Source organism: Cavia porcellus, unplaced genomic scaffold (genome assembly GCF_034190915.1).
Source record: "Cavia porcellus strain 051 isolate PalLab524CR breed Dunkin Hartley unplaced genomic scaffold, mCavPor4.1 scaffold_31, whole genome shotgun sequence".
NCBI classification, from domain to species: Eukaryota; Metazoa; Chordata; class Mammalia; order Rodentia; family Caviidae; genus Cavia; species Cavia porcellus.
In genome coordinates, this window is record NW_026947514.1 from 23665392 (window position 1) to 23677845 (window position 12454).

General features: G+C 37.4%; 1 protein-coding gene across 45 annotated transcripts in view; it reads right to left on the reverse strand.

The window, feature by feature from the left end:
• The window catches only part of Nrxn3 (neurexin 3), a 1541537-nt gene that overhangs the window by 887073 nt on the left and 642010 nt on the right, over positions 1 to 12454 (reverse strand). The window lies entirely within an intron of this gene.

The following is a 12454-nucleotide window of genomic DNA, read 5'->3' on the forward strand; positions in this document are numbered from 1 at the left end:
CCCAAATATCTTGAGAACCAGATTTCCCTCTAATGTGAAAAGACAACCGTGTAGTTCTTTCTGAAATCCTCTGACAGCTTTACAAGTAGGGTGGGGAGTGACCTTGCTTTTTTGTAAAAGTGTGTATAGATGAATCTTATTCATAGAAATCTGACAGAGCTGACACCCGGTTCTCCACAACTATAACTTTTCTCTAAAGATATTCCATTGGCATGTGTAGAGTGATTATTTTTGATAGTGGGTAACAAAAGAGAAGGGTAATCAGAATTGTAAACCACAAGCTTTTATCCAAATTTCCTCATTAAAAAGTGAATCTTATTTTTAAGATAGATGAGCAGTAGCCAAATGCAGAACACTGTGCCTTCCCTAGGAAGCCCATCCTTGCTTCTTCACACATCCCTAGATTTTTCTCTTCTCCCAGAGCTGTGGATTCTTATGTCAAGAAAGTCACGCAAAGGTAATGGTTCTTTGAGAAATGTCAAAGTGTTTTTTGAGTAATACACTGGTCTGCTCTCTTAAGTGCTGGGGAATGGCCATCAAATTCTGTGCAAGATTCAATTCGAGTCAAATTTGACATGTTGAAAGTTAATGACTTTATTATGCTTCATGGTTTATAATTCAGTCATAAGCCATGGCAGGTTGGGCACATTTTTTTTCAGACAGTTAAGAATTAAGAGGAATAAAGTCTTTCAGCTTTCCAACTGGAAATGTGCTGTGTGCGCAAGACACACTCAAAGGGGAAAGGCCTTGGATACAGAACTTCAGTGAACTAGCCGTGAGCTTCTTTGTACCTACCTTTTAGGCAGAGGAAAGAGCTGCAGAGAAAGAAGTGGGCTGAAAGAAAAAAGATTATCTTACCTATTTTCCAGCTGAGGTGGAAGCACCCATACATGGTGTAGCTTCAATTTACAACAGAAGAAATTGAATCGCTTTACCAACAACACGTAAGTTTACATTCCACGTGCAATAGTCATCTCAGCATGCTTGATCCCAAATGGTGAATATAAACTAGGTACAATACTTCATGAGGCAAACTTGAATAAGTGGGCATTGAGCGATTACAGAAAATTATAAGGAAATTGTGAGGAAGGCTATTGAGGGAATCTGAGCATTAACTACATTTCTTTATCTACTTTTACTGACCATAAAGTGGTTTCATTTTCATTGTAACATGTTCAAGGGACACTGATTAGTATCTAAAATCGCCTTGGAGTTGCTAGTAAATGCAACATTTTCACTAAGGATACACCACAGAACTCAGGCGAGGAGATGGATAAGATAAATGAATTTATGGAAGGATTTTATCTTATAACCACCTGTTTATGAGCAAAACCCAATCATAAAAACATCTGTAAGCAGAAAACACAGAAACATTATATTGTCCTTTTGATATACATTACGGTATTTAAATTCCATAGCAACAGTGAAGATTGTAAAGGAACTAACTGTAATTGCCATAATTAACCGTATGCACTTCTCCACTATTGTATAGTTTTGAAACTGGCAGATTTGCTCGGGTATAAAAAAACAGAGCTTTTAAAATCCCAGGAGATGGAAGAAACAACCCTTATCTGATTCCTCTCATTTAAATTACTGTGGGTAAAGGTACAATAATTCCCTGGCTATTTCAAACACGGAAAACATTCTTAGAGAAGACTCGATTGGCATCTAAATTCATATTAGCTTTGGTTTTTTTTCTCTTTTTCTCCACTTTGGATGTGATTTGGAAGGGAATGCTGTAAAAGAATGAAAATGCTGAGGAGATTGGATGTTTATGAGAACTGAAGCAGATGTTGTTGAAATCATTTCTTAGAAGATGTGGAACGGCTGTGCATGAAAGAAAGCAGGCTTATCTTAAAGAACTAAACTTACCTGGCGATTCTGAAAGTCTCTAAAGCACTGAGAGATTAAAAACAAGTATCTCAGTTTCTTCCACACGCATTCATGCATGCATAAACACATACGCTCATATACACCCACCAACATGTTCATACTTTTCTGGAATAACTAAGCTTAACGTATGTATTATTTATTTTTTAATCACTTCATGTAATTCAGAAGACATAAGAAAATAAGCAAAAAATTATTTAGAGAAGAAAGGGAACAGGCAAAGTAGTGGTGGAATCCAACTGTAAAGTAGGAGATCTTAACTGTGAAGCCAACACAAGTATGAAAGTCCGTGGAATGTTAGGGTTGGAAGACTCCAGGACGGCAGTATGGGCCAGCTCTCTGGCTCCTGCCTATTCTAATTACAACCTATACATCAACTTCAAGATTGCTCATTGAATAGGAAATAATGCATATTCAAAGTTAATGTTATTTTCACAGACAAGAAGAAAAAATAGAAACCAAGGGAGAGAAAGTATAAGTATATAAATGAGGCAAAAGACAATTAAAGAAGATACTGAAAGCTTATGACTCCATAAGAATTAAAATGACTCCAAATAAGACTTGGCAGAGCTCTACAGTGAAAACTCACATTTTGAAAATTGTCTTGACTTTCTGTTACCTATATTTGTGAATATTGACATTTCTTCAGTTGTCTCCTACTTCAGAAACAGTTATTTCAAATCACAAGAGAGATCTATAAAACTATCGTTATATATTAGCAGAAAACTTTGATGTCTTATTTGTAATATTTTTGGTGAGTGATTTAACTTCCAGATATAGAAAGCGTAATACAATTAACAAAGAGCTTGGAATATAAATGTTTCACTAAATAAAGAACAATTCTATGAAGTATGGATGGTAAATTCTTTTCTAGCCTTCTTATTTTTATTCAGCCAAAGAAGATAGTCGCAACAGATTTCTTTTCAATAGTCTGACATCATACACACTACTGGTTTATTTCTCAAACTATCATTTGCTCTTATGTAAAGAATTTTACAGTATATCGTAATATGTTTCAAAATATGCTAGAGCATAGGAAGCAACAGAAAGCAGATAGAAAGAAATTATTATTAAATGGGGCATGGCCAGCATATAACGGTTATCTGAATATAAAGCCATTTTGTAGCTGCCTATGTGTAACGATGAACTAAATATAAAACCGTTTCATGGTTGCTCAAGAATATTTTTCAACCATATTATCAAAAGCTAATAAGTTACTGACCAAATGCAGCTTAACCTTACCAGTTTCCTTAAAGTAAAGCAGTTTAAAGTGTGTGCTACCCTCGGAGTGCTGGGAACTGTGGCTGAGAACTATATTAGGTAAATATATGCATTTACCTCTTTCCTTTCTTTTCAAAACTCTGCAAATTGGCTACTGTAATTCTCATTTTACAGATAAGAAACAAGAATTTCAGAAAGATGTAATAACTTGCTCAATCATGAAAAGAAAAAAATCAATCAAAGAATAAGGACTTGATTCAGGTATCATAGTTGAATAGCAGCTTCTAAAAAAAAAAAAAAAAAAAGGTCCACGTGCTCATCCCTGAAACCTATGAATGCCTGCTCATATGGAAAATAAGTGAGTGTTATCTTATATAACAAAAGATGTGGTTAAGTATCTTTGAGGTTGAAGCTTATCTTCAATTAGCCAGGTGGGCCTTAAATGCAATCCTAAGTCTTCTTGTAAGGCAGACTGAGAGGGCACACAAAACAGAGAAGACCATGTGAAGATGGAGGCAGACACGAGAGATTCAGCCATATACAGACATCCATCAGGAACTGGAAGAGACGGCTCTGTTCTCTATAAAATGAACACTCAACATTAGCAGAAACTTTTGCTCCTTACAACCTCCAGAACAGGGCGAGAATTATTATGTGTTTGTAACTTACCAAGTTGGTGGCAACTTGCCTGGTAGACTCTAAAGAAAACCTTCAAAGTTCTAATGTCACATGGCTGCCTTTTTTCTTTACTGATGAATATGATTGCCCAGAAGGATGCAGAAAATAAAGAAATATTCCCTTACTCGATACTCTCTTTAGGAAACTTTGATACCAAAGAAGCCAATTCTAACCCTGATCCTTTCCCACGCTTAGTATTATATGTGTAAGAGTGAGAGCTGATTTGGACTGAAAGAGTCTTTCTAGTTTTTAGTCTCTACAATTATCTTTCTGTTCCTCAATAAATGTGTTGAATGATTGAAAGAGACAGTGAATGAAAATGTTGCTACGCATGGAACCAAAATAATCAAGCGTCATTGTATCTTAGAAGCGAATATTAAAGCCAAAAAGAATTAATGTCATACCAAAATATCACTCTCTAGGACAAAAATCTAGTCTGATTATAAATGATAAGATTAAAGGGAACGAATAATTAAATCTGTGTTAATAATATAACCAAACTTCCTGCAGTGAAATCTTACAGCAGGCATAAGAAATGTGAGATACAATTCAATGCAGGAAAAATAATACCCTGAAAATTGAAATTTAAAGGAAAACTTTTATTTTGATATAAAAGATGGAGTGCTGTAGTTTCTGTGTATGAGATAGTATTCTAAATACTTTTCAACATAAAATTATTTAATCCTCACCCCAGCCATAAGTGCTGAGGTCTCCCATGTTGCAGGTGAGAAAACACATTACAGAGCTCACTAAATCGCACAGAAGTGACGTAGTAACTAGGGCACAGTGGCTAGCACAGCAGTCTGTGAAAATCGTGGTGACAGAGGTAATCCAGGCAGTGGAGCTGAGAAAGAGCTACAACTATGGTCATGAAGCCTACTAGATCCTTAATTTACTTTTTTCATATTTTAAGATACGTTTGGACAATTACAATAAGGTAGATATATTACTAGGCATTGGCAATATCTAAGAAAACAATGAATAAATAAAGCAATGTAACCCAAAGGGAGAGATAATTCATACATGGGAGAAAAATAAAGCAGATTTTTATTAAAAAGCATTTGGAATAACATGAATGAATTTGAAACAAAGTGTCTCTATTTTATTAAGGAATTTTTCATATGCAAATTTTTCTAAAATTATTTCAGTGGATACAGAAGCTCTTGAAATCCAAGGTGGTCCCAGAAGGATAGATCATGTATGTCAGTTCTGAAGGAGCCCCAGGGACCCAAAAGAAGGAAATTATTCATTAACAATGAGAAGAACCTAGGCTGAAAAACAGCTAGAACATAGCTTACAAAAATAATCCATTTGATTACAAATATCAACAGAGCCAGATATAATTTCTAATAAAGCAGAAACTCTCACTGATTTTAAGTGCCTAGATCAAAAATCACGCTTGTCTGCTCTTTTCAACTTTATGACAAAAGGATCAGTGGGATTCTGTTCCATGATAGGAACAGGAGTAAATGCTCAGACTAGTAAATTTAGAGAAAGTGGGCTTGAATAATAACTTCACTAACTACCTGCTGTGTGACCTTCGACAGGTAATTTTAAAACTTTCAGCTTTAATTTCACCCTCCTCATAGGTTGGCAAAGAATGCATGTGTATAAATTGCTTATTGACACATTTGGTATTTAATAAACGCTATGGTTTGTGTGAGTGTTCCCAGAGGTTCGTGTATTAAAGACCACATCCTCAGGTTTGTGCCACTGGAAGGTGGTGGAACTTTTGAGAGGCGAGGGACCCTGGGTCGCTGGGTGTGCAGGGGACTGTGGACCCAGGTGTTTCAGTCTCTTCTTGCATCCTGGTTCATGATGTAAGTGCAAAGTCTGATAGATATTCCTGCCAAATGTGGAAATGGGTAACCTGACCTTAGAATATAATCTCTCAAGCCATAAGACAAACTTTTTGTCTTTATAAATTCAGTGTCCCTGACCTTTTGTCAGTGTCCCTGTAACTTGGAGCTGATTAATACAGCAAATTTTCTGCTTTTGGCAAATAGTAGTATTATCATCATTTATTACTACTTTGACCAATTACCATGGCCAAAATAACTTTTAAATTTTACTGTTTCACCAATATTCTAGTCCTCTTCCTTCAGAATGAATGGTAGGATTGAATTTCCTTGTTCTTTTTCATTGAGCACTAAAATGACTTTTCTGGACAAACAGAATGTAGTTGAGGAAAGTGCCACTTTTGAACAGAAATCCAGCAAGAGCCCCTAATTCCCTTTCTCCTTCCAGACTGAAGCAGCATTCCAGACAGTGACGTTTTCCTAGCCTATTCCTTGAATGGTAATACACAAAGGAGAAACCCTGATCAATTTGTGATGAGTGTAAAATATGTAATGAGAAATAAACCCCATTGTGTTATCCTATTGAGATAAAAAGTTTGTTACTTCAGCCCAATCTAACTTATTCTGACAAATACAATAGTTTTCCAGATTTGTTTTGATCTTTAATTTACAAGTAATAAAACACCCTCAGTCCACTTATACACTGATTGGATTTCGCATTCTAGTTCTTATTACCTATATGTCCTTTTCAACTGATCATGAATCAAGGGAATCTTGAGGATTGAAATTCCATGGGATAAAAGTTGAATTTGTAATTCTCTTTATATAACAGAGCCTAAAACAATGCTAAACAGGATTTGGTATTTAATAACTTCCTCTTTGACAAGATAATGACAAAGATGATTATTAAGCCATCTTCACAATAATCCATTAATGTCCATTCCCACTTACTTTCCTTTAGCCAAATAGCTTTCTTAGAAAAAATGACAATTATTTTGAAAACGACTATCTCTGAAGAAGGAATATAGGTTGGGATTTTTCCTCTCTCATTGTTTCAAATCTGTCCTAAGATAAGAAAAATTTGTAAAGCTGATATTCCTGGGTCTTTCATTAATGCCCCCAGATAAATAACAAAAACTTCACTGTATTCCTGTTACATAAAGGAAGGATAAAAACAATTAATTCTTATACAAGTTTCCCTTATTAGAGCACTGATGTGTAAAAACACTTGGAGGCTATTTGTAAAACTCAGAAAGAAGCAGGGGATAGATGAGGAGTGCCTTTGCAGGCAGATGTGGTAGCCTTTCTTTATTCTTGCCAGTCCCACCAACATCCTAAGACGTAAGACCTACTTGCTTCAGTGAAGGCAATTAGTGATCAGAGCAACAAGCCCTGGCCTAGGTTCAGAGGAAGAAAAGTAGACAAGCAGGACAAAGGACATGAGAGTCAGGGGCTGGGCCCACCACTTCCATGCACCTTCCTGCAGTCACTCAAAGATGGTCCGCAGAGCCAGTCCTGGGTGGAACTGGCTCAGCCTCAAAGTGCCAGTTTGCCTGGGTGGAACTGGCCATGGACCCATGGCCTTCACTCCAGATGACATAACAATTATTGAGAAAGATTCAGCCAGATGGCATGGACAATAAGAAGCACAGAAGAGTGAAGAATGAAGCACTTGGATAGATCAAAGTGAAAGCACACAGGCTCAGTTGCCTTTAAGATAAAATTCTTACCAAAGATTGTTTTGGGTCAACATTATCTCATTCTTTCTACTTCTCTTAGGTTTAACTCTTTCTCTGATACTCTCAGTCCCATTATTTTAAAGTCTTTAGAATACTTTGGTGCATCTCTATCAATTCAGGTCCCTCCCACCCAACATTCTAAGTGTGACACCAATGTCATGCTCAGTAAACCTTCCCAGACACTCCACAGTCATAAGAATAGGCAGGTCTTCCACTGGTATACTGGCATACAATGAAACCTTCCTTCATGGCACAGAGGAAGTTAAGGACCTAACTTTTCCCTTGTTTATTTGTTTGGCATCTGTCTGTAGCACAAAATATGGAATCTCTACACTCATTACTATGGAATCTCTGACCCAAGTGCTATGCTCAGCAGATAACTGTAAAACCAGCAAAGCTAGTACAGAGAATGGAGAAAAATACACCTAAGAGCTCTGCTTCTTTTGTACAAAACCACCTACCTTTTCCTTCCAGCACTAGCTTCCAGAAGTCTTTCCTTGTGGAGATCTAAGCACTTGGCCTGGGAAAGTCTTGACTAGAAAGAATTCCAGTGCAAGAGAACATTAGATGGAGCACACCTGTAACAGGTGTTAGCCCAGAATTAGAATGTAGCTGGTGTGAGCAAGTGATGTTCAACCCTCCAAGACAGGCAAGGTTTTCCTTTAGTCTCTTCAACCACAGATTTTATAATTTGATGAGAATGTACTATTTGCATAGATTGTCAAGTTCTCTTGGAGACATTTATGAAAGTTTGAGATGCTAAAAGTTCCCCCTGCAACAGGCACATCACCACTTCTAGATGTTTTCCACAATCAGTCAGAACAACTGAGTTAGGGAAGAGTGCACAGAAACACAGCTTTTGCACTTTGAGAGTCAGCCTCAATGTCCTGATAACTTTCTAGAAAAAGAACACAAGTGCACAGGCCCAATTCAAGTTATCGAGGTACCATGCTCTGTGGTTTTTAGGTCCTTACAAACAAGAAACATTGGTGCAGGGACTATGGCAAACAAGTGAAGAAAAAAGAGTTGTTTGTAACTTGGAATATTCTCATCCCAGAGCACTAGGACTGCTGAAATGAGTTATAACTGCACAGGAAGAGCTGGATCGAAATGCACAAAAAAGGCCTTGGGTATTTAGTTTAGTGGTACAACATGTTTTCAGCCTGCACAAGCTCTGGGTTAGATACCTTGCTCTGCAGGAAAGGAAGGAAGTTAGAGAGAAAGGAAAAGAAGGAGAGAGGGAAAGAGAAAGGAGAAAACGTAAAAGAGAAATGGGTTTCCTCTTTCTCTGGAACAGACAGGCAGATGCTTTACACTAACCAGAGCAATCCTGACCCCATGGTCAGAACCACGACGCAGGGGTACTGAGCAAAGAAAGAGCCCTAGTGACTAAGATCTAACCTGGCTGATGGGAGGGGAGGCTTGAAAGCATACGTTCTCTAAAACAGGGTTTAAAAAATCACACCCTGAAAAGAAAAATCAATCTTAAAGGTAATACATGTAGATCAAACCAAACATCTAGATCTTCGCAAAAGGGAAGCAGTGTCCCTACTGGTTGCACCACTTCTGCCTCTGGTCCCTCTACAGCCATCCCAAGAGCCTCCCAAATAGAATCAAACTAGCACTTCACAGGCCAGACTTCTGGGACTCCCTGCCATCACTCCAAATGCTGAGGATGCTGTTTGTCAGTAGCCTCTTCTCTACCACTCACCAGGGGCAAGGGGCACATCTGCCCTCTAGACTGACTGGACAGAAAAGATGGTGAAAGGTGCTCCCTGAGTCATCAGCAGGGATGCAACATGGATCGCATCCCTGAAGTCAGAGGAGAGGAAGCCAGGCTGAACAGTTAGTCCAGAGTGAGCTCTTCCCTGCCCTTTCCAAAGAGACAAGAAATCTGACTTAGCAAGAAAATCTAAACAGAGACTATCATCAAGCTCCGGATCCCCTAAACCAAGTCCACAAATTTAGAGCTCAGAGTCCTTCAACTTATTTCACAACCTCTTGATCTCAAAATAACTGAGGTGATCGGATCACAGGACAGAAACAAAAGCCTGCATTTAGCCACGCTCTCAGTACAGCTCCATCACGGAGGCTGCTCACAGAAGCTGACACACCTCACTGCTCCCAGCAGGCTGCCGCGGACAGATTGGAAAGGAGTGTGGCTGCAGGCAAAGAGGCCATGGCTAAACCAACAAGCAGGCCGTGTGGACACCCAGGCTTCATGGCGTGGTGGTCACAAGGGAACTGTGAGGGTGCTTTCTTGCTAGAGTGTTTGATTTGTGTTCCCAACAATTGCATTCTTTAGTCTCTCTCTCATATTCTCCCCATTCTTTCTCTTCCATTCTTGTTCCTATATTAACACTAATACATTTTTTACTTCTTTCTCCTAATCTTTAAATTCCTGTTCCTGTTTTTTCCTATATTCTCTTCTCTCTTAATCTGTCCCATCTCTTCTCATATTAACCTTCTGTCTTCCCTGCTCCTACTGTACCTATATCTTTTCCAACTCCAAGACATGTAAAATATATTAACAACTTTGCAGTTTACCTCAATCCCAAAGTACAGCTCCGCTCTGCTATATCCTGCCCCTATTTCCTGAACGCTTACCCTTTAACTATAAAAGACATACAAAACAGCCTGATGTCTTATACAATCTTTTACCTAATATTATCTCCTCATCTATCTCTCCTCCTACTGACTCACCCCCTTCTTTCCTGATCCTTTCTTCTCTTACTTTCCTTTTTCCCCCCATTACAGGCTAGCTGCAAATAATAATATCATATAATGCAAAACAGTACAAATACAGATTGACTACATGTAAGTAATGTGTGATTGGCTCAGTTCATGCTAGTAATTTTCTCCTTATAATAAAATGACAGAGTCTAAACAATTTAAATTGAATAGTTGAAGGTGTTAACACCATCTCAGGTCAAATACAGACAAGAGCACATCATTGGAAAGTAGACTAGTCAGAAAGATATCTCCTCACCCTACCTGACCTCAACCCTCAGCACCACACACACACACACACACACAAGCATAAAGGAATAAGGGAAAACAAGATAAAAATAGGTCCACATGATCTCCCAACTCTCCCAAAGAAGTTCTGGACAGCACTGAGGGAGAGGAAAACAAACACCAGGTGGTGAAACTGTACAAACTTACTAAGAACAAAGAAAGAAAACTTGGCAAGTTCAGAAAGTTCAAAGAGTATTATATGATCCCTCCCCCTACCATGAATAACAAAATGACCAATGTGGATGTGGAAGAAACAAATAAAACATCGGCAAAGCAGGCCAAAACAAAGCAAAAATGACAAATTTACCAAAGAGATAGACTCCACCAAAAGATGTATGCTTAAATACCAGAGCTAAAAATCGTCTATAGTATTCATAAATTGCAGAAACGACCAATATGAAGCAGGGTTTCTGAAACTGAGAATAAGTGTAAACATGTGCCAATTTCTCACAGTAAGCATGATCACTAGGTCTTGCAAACATCAACTTAAAAAAATGAAAATGATTGAAAGAGAAGGACTTTAATGATGGAGATGGGGGGAGAATGGGGAAGGGAAGAGGTATAAAAAATCAAGATGTGTTCAGTACATAGACCTACTTTTTCAGCTAAATGTAAATAAACATCATCTCCTACAAATATTAATGAATAAAGATAAATGAATACGTAAAAATATTTGAAACAGAAAGTTTTCAGAACACAACTGCCTGGAGGGCAGAAAAGCTACAAGATCAGAAGAAACCTTTGCTTAAGAATATTGATAGTGAATAAAAGCAATTCAAGGATGGAGCCTTAGGTCAGATAAATAAAGAGTGTTTGCTCTGTATTTGTGATGCATGGATTCATAACTTTTGGCTTGATAAGGACTTTCTACAGTTTTCTCCGTTTCCCTTGTAATTCTCAGCACATAATACTTTTTATCCCTATATATTTTATCCCTATATAGAATGTCCTCAGTAATATAGTTTATGTAATAATCTTCCAAAAAACAACAAAAAAGGAGAAAGAGTCCTTCTCCCCAATAAACATCCATCTACCATTGTCACTCTGTCAATTATAGCCCCTCTATTCTTCCCAAAGAACAAAAGACTACAAGTCAAAAGTGGAATCTTAAACCAAAGACATTTAACTACAGACATTTCTTTAGAAAGAAAGAAATGATAAAATCCTTACATGTGATCAGAGAGAAAACTGAGTTTGTCCCATATATTTGTGATGATGAACTCTTGGAATGATACTGATCCTGGGCTCAAGTTCATTTTCTGACGGTTCCTAAATGTACACCCTTAGCTAAGTAACTTAATCTCTGGGTATCTTAATTTTCTTATCTGTAAAATAGAAAGAATAGTAGGAACATCTCAAGGTTATTTTGGGAATTAATGAAAATAAAGGCTTGCAACAGTGTTTGCCAAAAGGCTGGCAAATAGCAAGCACTTAATAAATGGCAGGTGTCACTGACATAACTTAAAATGCATTTCATAGCCACATTATAAACACATTTTTCACGAATACCTGTGCATCTATATTTTCCAGACAAGAAGGAAATTTGTAAACATATATGCTGTAAGAAATAATGTGCTGGAGAAAGTTAAAGATTTGTTCATTTTAAAATTTCTATATTCTATATTGTAATACTGCAGGTGAGTGGAATATGTGTTAGTCCTATTTTCTTTGAAAAATCACTGTATGCTGTATCTGAAATCTAATATAAAAATCTGGTTATACCATTAATTTCTAATCTGTCCCTAAGACAACTCTCGCAGTAAAAATAGCTTTTCCTACATTTTTATATAGATACTCATTCTTAAATTCCAAAGGATCAACTCAAGAACATAATCTAGCATAAGTTTAAAACTTACAAAAGCAAGATTTTTATATTTATATACATTGTATTTTGGAATAGATACTACCTTATGACATAATACTCAAAACTGTGCCTCATGAAATATGAGAAAACCAGATAACCTGTGCATTTTAATATAAGAGTAATTGAAGACCAGAGTAGGAGACAACCAATCCGAAGGGTGACCTCCCTATCCCTAGTTCAGAACCAAGAGTAAGGGATTAACCACTACTAATAGGTGATTCTCAGAGGATCTTTGCTTTTCTGGT